The 6,774-nt window shown below is 41.6% G+C and overlaps 1 protein-coding gene across 5 annotated transcripts in view; it reads right to left on the bottom strand.

The window, feature by feature from the left end:
- The window catches only part of Sept6 (septin 6), an 89,958-nt gene that overhangs the window by 46,880 nt on the left and 36,304 nt on the right, over positions 1-6,774 (bottom strand). The gene's annotated exons all lie outside the window — the stretch shown is intronic.

The following is a 6,774-nucleotide window of genomic DNA, read 5'->3' on the forward strand; positions in this document are numbered from 1 at the left end:
CAAATACCTACAATCTGGCATCAAGTATGAAAAGGTCTTTTTGTGTGTGTGTGTGTGGAACTGGGGATTGAACTCAAGCCCTTGTGCTTGCTAGGCACTTATTCTACTGAGCCATCTCCCCGGCCCCTGCAAATACTCTTCTAAACACTTTTCCAAATATAGCTAACTGCAATGGAACACCCATCTCTAACAAAACAAAACAAAAAAGGGGGATATGTAGGGAGCCTCAGAAAGATGGAAAATCAGTGAAAAGTGTGTAGACAGGGCTGGTCCTCAGTGCCTAAAGCAAACAGGCTACCTTAGTCCTGAGATAAGCATACTGACTGGCTAATGTCGACTACTAGTCACTAGGCAACCTTGTGTCACATGTTACTAACTTTGCAAAAGATATAAATAAATGTAGGTTTCATTGTGGTGGCGCATGAGTCTTGCCCATCAGGCAGACTGGTGGCCACCTAGCCCAGCTTTTGTCTTCTTGTCTATCTTTCTCATTTCTGCTGCCGTGTTTCCCCAGGTAGAACCATTTTCAGTAAGACCAACGGATCCCTACAGTCCAGCTACTTTAAATTAGTGAGCAGGGGAAGCTCCTCTGAGGATGTGATATTTGAGCTGTAGGAGTGAAAATGAAACAGCTAAAGAAGTTGGGGGTGGTATAGGCCTGTAATTCCAGCACTCTGGGAGCCTGAGGTAGGAGGATTGCAAGTTTAAGTCCAGCCTGAGGAAGGTAGCAACTTAGAAGACCCTCTTTTAAAAACAAAAATTCAGGGCCAGCAAGATAGCCCAGTGAACTAAATGCCTGCTTAAACAGGCTCAGGGACTGGGGTTGGATCCCCAGCACCACATGCCACACTGGCCCTGCCTCCAGGTGCACTGAACTGGCCACCAAGACCAGGTGTGGTGGCACACTCCTGTAATCTCAGTACTGGGGAGGTTGAAAACAGGAGGATCACTAAGAGTCCGGGCTGCATAGTAGGACCCTGTACCAAATACACAAAAATTTAAAAAAATAAAATAATAATTGAAAAAGGATTAGGGCTATAGCTTAGTGCAAAGGCCCTGGGTTTAATCCCCACTACCAAGAAATTATCCAGGAGGAGAGCATTTCAAGCCGATTAAATAACAAATGGAATAATGATCCTAAAGCAGATGCCAGCTTGACAAGTTTGAACAAGAAGAAGGCCAGTTGCCTGGCAAGTGCAAGAGCCTCAGTTCAATCCTCAGTTCCGAAAAAAAAAAAAAAATGGAGGAGAAGGAGGAGGAGGAGGACAGGGAGCTGGGATGTAGTGAATAAGGTGGAATAATTAACTATTCATAATAGCCACCTCTACCCTATTCTGTCACCACCAGGCTTAGCCAACTGCTGCCCTTCCTGTTCCCACAGTTCCCCTCCACAGACCTCAATCACCATATACATCACATTAAGTGAAATCTATATACATATTTGTCCCTTTCACTAAGCCCTGAGCCCCTTAACTAAAAAATATGCTTTATCTCCTAGTGTCTCTGGCACTTCACACTGTACTGAGCACAAAGTAGACACTTAGTAGTTGATAAACTGAACTGGGTCCCCCCACACCAACTTGGTTACTAAGTCTCATTGATTCTTTTCTCAAATCTGTCTCCTCCTGTCTGTTCTAGAAACTTCTTCTTTACTTTAAAGAGAATAAAAAATTAAAAAAACATTACAAATGATACAGAATTTCAAAACAAGATGATAGGAAGTTGGGGGCCTGCCAATTAGCTCAGTTGTTGGAGTGACTGCTTAAACAAAGCACTCCAGCTCAGGATGCTGTGGTTTGATCCCTAGAACCTCAAGCCTTACTAGACCTGCCCTGAAGGCATCCTGAGCCAGCCAAAAAAACCCTTCTGAACTAGAGCCGGGGAAATAGCTCAGTAGAATAAGTGCCTGCCTGGCAAGTGCAAGGACCTGAGTTCAATCAAAAAAAAAAAAAAAAAAAAGAAAGAAAGAAAGAAGATGATAGGAAAGTAACAATGCTTATTATATTGGATATTGTTATCTTCAAAATAGTTTTTCAGATTACCATATATAGGCATGCAAAATTGATTTTTATTTATTTATTTATGTATATATGTATGTATTTGGGACAGGGTCTATAGGGTCTCACTATATAGATCGGACTTGTAGTGATTCTCCTGTTTTCAGCCTCCCAAGTGTTGGGATTACAGGCACACACCACCACTCCCAGTCTCAGTCACTGTTTCAGCACACCCTGCAAGCGGGACTGGCACGGCACTCTGGGGATTGAACCCTGGTCCCTGCATCTCCCTAAGGAGGCACTTTGGTTCACTGAGCTATCTGGCCAGCCTGACCAAAATTGATTTTTAAAAAACCATTAACTGTTCCTTTGAATAAACCAACAGAAATTAGTACAACTATCTTAGCTAGCTTCCTTCTTTCTTTCTGCTTCTAGAGATTTCTGTTCCTGTTTAAACCCTCATCACCACTCCTCTTTCTTTTGTGTGTGTGTGTGTGTGTGTGTGTGTGTGTGTGTGTGTGTAACCGGGGATTGAACTCAGGCCCTTGTACTTGCCAGGGAAACACTTATTCTGTTGAGCCATCTCCCCGGCCCAACTCCTTATTCTTAAGAATTGCCTCAGTATCCTTGTCTCCCTCTCTACACTACCTTATTTCTTTTTCCCAGCTCAGACAAGCCTTTTAAACCAAGCTTCTTTATGAGCTTTCTTTTCTAAAACTTCATTCTTTTGACATCTATTTTTAATTATGTAAGCAATACATGTACATATTCTCCCTGCCTCAGAGGTAATCACTGTTCTCAGTCTGTTGAGTATCATTCCCCATCGTTTCTATGTATTTACACATAGAAATACGGAGAAGTGCTTGTTGTTTTACAGGGCGAAGGGGATAGATTTATACAAATGGCACCATGTTCTATGTGTCATTCTGCAACTTCTTTTCTTCATGTAACAACACAATTCGGTGCTCTAACCAGATGAGCGCATATGAATCTACCTCATTCTTTTAATCTGCTAAATATAATTCTATGGTATGGTTGTATCATAGTTCATTTCACTGTTAACTGACAGAAATTCACATGAAGCTTTTTTATTCAATAACCAATGCTGCAATAAACGTCCTCTCTGTATGCTTCCCAGGAACATGTACAATTGTTTCTCCAGGCTGTATGTTTTAAAATGGAACTGCTGGGTCATGAATCATTCACATTTAAAATTTTAAGAGATGCTGCCAAATTTGCCCTCCTGAAACACTCTGTATCAATTTACACTCCCACCAACATGAATGAAATTACCTTGTGTTAGTGGATATTATGCCATCTTTTATTTTGGCAAATGTGACGGACACAAAATATTTCACTGTTTCATTTCCCTGAATCACTGATGAAACTGAGCATCATTTCATGCGGTGATTGGTCATTTGTATTTCCCCTTTGTCAATTATCTGTTTATTTCTCAATGAATTACAAAGGCTGTTTATACATTCTAGAAAAATTCTTTGTTACATAGGTTGCAAATATTTCTGCCCCATCTGTAGCTTATGTTTACATTTAAGACATCTTTCAAATGAGTATTTTTTATTTTAATGAATTTAAATGTTACTCTATTCTTCTATAACTTGGGAGTTCTGTTCATGATTCGAAAAGCCTTCTCTATCATCAAAGTTATAAAAATATTCTCCCACATTTCCTCCTTATATTTTTAGAATTTGTTTCTAGTCCAATAGGAATCTATTTTTGGGAGTGGCATTTGTGTAAGAGGGTCTCATTTTACTTTTTTTTCTAAATGGATGGCCTATTTTCCCAGCACCATTTCTTAAATAGATCATTCTTTTCCTGCTGACTTACATATACTAAATTTCCATGTAAACACGAATCTGACAGACTCATGTTTTGTTCTCGTGTTCTTCTTGAGATTCTGATGCTCGTACATCCATGGCTTTCATTCATTCAGCAATTGTGGCAATCTAGGCTCTACCCACAATTCCCCTTGAATTATTCCTAAATCTATCAAGGATCTTCATGTTACCAAACTCAATGGCTATTTTTCAGTTCTTTTTTTCCTGGATACCATTTATCATTTCTTCCCATATACTGGAAGCTATAACTCTTGATTCTTCTATCAATAAAAACTATGATTACAACAGGACCTTCTGTTTCTAAGGTACTTACTCTGTATGAGGTATTGTTTAAGCATTTCATATGCCATATACATCAAGTATGCTTCGTCACAGCCCTCTACAGCAAGGGTTATTGTCATCGCTGTCCTCCCTTCCCAGGAAACTTGAGAATAGGCACAGAGTAGTTTACTATCTCCCTTAAGCTTCCTGAGCTACCAACTAGCAAGATGAGATTTGAACCCAAGTGTGTCTGAGACCAAAGCCTAAGTCCCCAGGCGCTTCCCCCTCCAGACTGCTTTCCACAGTCTCCCCCTCAGGTTCCATTTTTCCCAGCATTGTTTAACTGGTAGCTTTCTAGAATGTCCAGTCTGAGTTGCTGCTCTTCCCAGTTGAAGCACATGCCCCAGATAAAGCAAGGCATTCTGATGTCCTGTCTAAATGCAGCTGCACTGCTCTGAGTGCGCTTAAGTAGCCTGGTAGCATGTAGAAATCATCGCTTTCTATCAGAGATCCCTGCAGCTTGTAAGAGACCCCTGCTGCCCAGTCTAGTTGCAGGGAAGCTGCTCATTCCCACTTACTTTAGTTTGTTATTATTTTATATTTTATAAGTAAGTATCATGTTTATAATTAGGAAAAAATAAGAATATTTTAAAAATATAATGGAACCATATTAGCCTGTAGGGGCAGTATCTATTCAGCACTTCTAAAGTGTAATTATTAAGGCGTTGCCCATTGTTAGATATGGTGAATGTATGTGACTGAAAGAACTGTGCAAAATTTAATTGAGGAGTTCCTGAAAAATCTGCAGCTGAGATTAAGCACTCAGATTGTAGCCGAACTAGCCCTTTCTCCAGGCCCTAATTCATTCTCAACCAAATAAGATGAGCACAATAAACAAGCCTATATAAAAACAGAGGTGTCTTTCTTCTAGAATTTCAAATGGAAAACAATTCAATTCATTATTAAGAAGCTACATCTATTCATTCATTGTAAAGAAGGGAGTTCAACTGTTGTAGCTTTAAGGGAGAAGCACAATTGGAGATACAGTCCATCGGAGAAACAAGAGACTCCTCAAGGGATGAGCAGCCCTTGCTCAAAATGATGAATGGTGCTTTCTGAAATGGGCCTGGAGGTCCCTTTGGACCCTCTCAGACTCCATAAAACCTGGATCTGCCTCTGGGCCAGTGGCTGCAATGAGCTAGGGGAAAAGCCAGGGGACTTGAGCTCCAAGAAGCAGGAGCCAGATCCTGGGGCAATTTATAGAGTATGCAGATCTGCAGCCATTGAAAAGGTTTAAGAAAGACAATGGTGTGTGGTCTGACCCCACCCATGCACACATGAATTGAATTGCTTTCCATTTGAAATTCTAGAAGACATCTGAGTTAGAGCCCATGACCTGCACCCCCTCCTGGACCCCAGCCCTCTCTCACCACATGCCTCCTCTAAGCTTTACTCCAACCCTCACTCACACACCAGGCTCTCCCTTTTCTCCTGCTCAGTCCCTTTCGGGATAGTAGGCCCAGTCTGCTGACCTCACAGACCCTAGTTTTTGTCTTCAATCCACTCTATGCTGACTCATAGATAATGTTACCTGTGTCCACTGTTGGAATGAATCTCTACCTTGACAACCCGAAGCTGTATTTCTCATCTAGACCCTCTGCAGGACTCCAGTCTGTCCACTTAGCTGTCTACCACTGAAGGTTATCACGGCTCCTGATATTCTAGAGCCAGCTCAACTGCAACATGTCCCAAGCAAAGAGTGTTATCTTTAAGTGAGGTTCTTAACTCATGGGAGGCCACTACCATTTGTCCACTTCCCAAAGTCAGAAATTCAGGCCTCATTCTAGATTATTCTTTTGCCTTCATAACTACACATGCATGCTGTAGTTCGATCCCCACAACACTCCAGCCATCCAAAAGTGCCCTGAAGGCATTCAAGGAGCAAAAAAAAAAGTCCTTATTCCATAACTACACATGCAGTATCTATTAAAACCTACTGCTTTTACCTACTCAATAGTTACCAAATCTCTCTCCTCTTCCCCAGCTCAGCAGCTATTCAACCTTTTGCCTCAATCTAATTGATCTAATAGTCTCTTCACTGAAATTTTTGTGTTTCTAGCATATTTTCATGCCACACCACAGGACTTTATTCAAAGGACAATCAGACCACACACCATTGTCTTTCTTAAACCTTTTCAATGACTGCAGATCCACACACTCTATAAATCACCCCAGGATCTGGCTCCTGCTTCTTGGGGCTCCTGTGCCCTGGCTTTTCCCCAGCTCATTCCAGCCACTGGCCCAGAGGCAGATCCAGGTTTTATGGCATCTGGAAGGGCCCAAAGGGTCATCCAAGAAAAGTAATAATGAACTTATGGCTTAAAACTAGTTACAGGGCCTTGGAAGGAATCTATGCACGGGACAGCCTTAAGTTTCACCAGCTTCTCAGTAACTCTGCCTCTGAATAGCAAAAAAAAAAAAAAAAGGCAACCTGTAGTTCCTTAGAACAGGCCAGCTTCCACAACACGGCTTTACCCTTGTGCAAACAGTCACCTCTGCTTGGAATGCCCTTCTCTCCTGTCCCTCATCTGTAGGGAAAGTAGCTGCCCTTTTAGGGTCAGTTCAGGGGCCAGGTATATAGTTCAGTAGCATAAGTGCCT

Source organism: Octodon degus, unplaced genomic scaffold (genome assembly GCF_000260255.1).
Source record: "Octodon degus isolate 3935 unplaced genomic scaffold, OctDeg1.0 scaffold00236, whole genome shotgun sequence".
NCBI classification, from domain to species: domain Eukaryota; kingdom Metazoa; phylum Chordata; class Mammalia; order Rodentia; family Octodontidae; genus Octodon; species Octodon degus.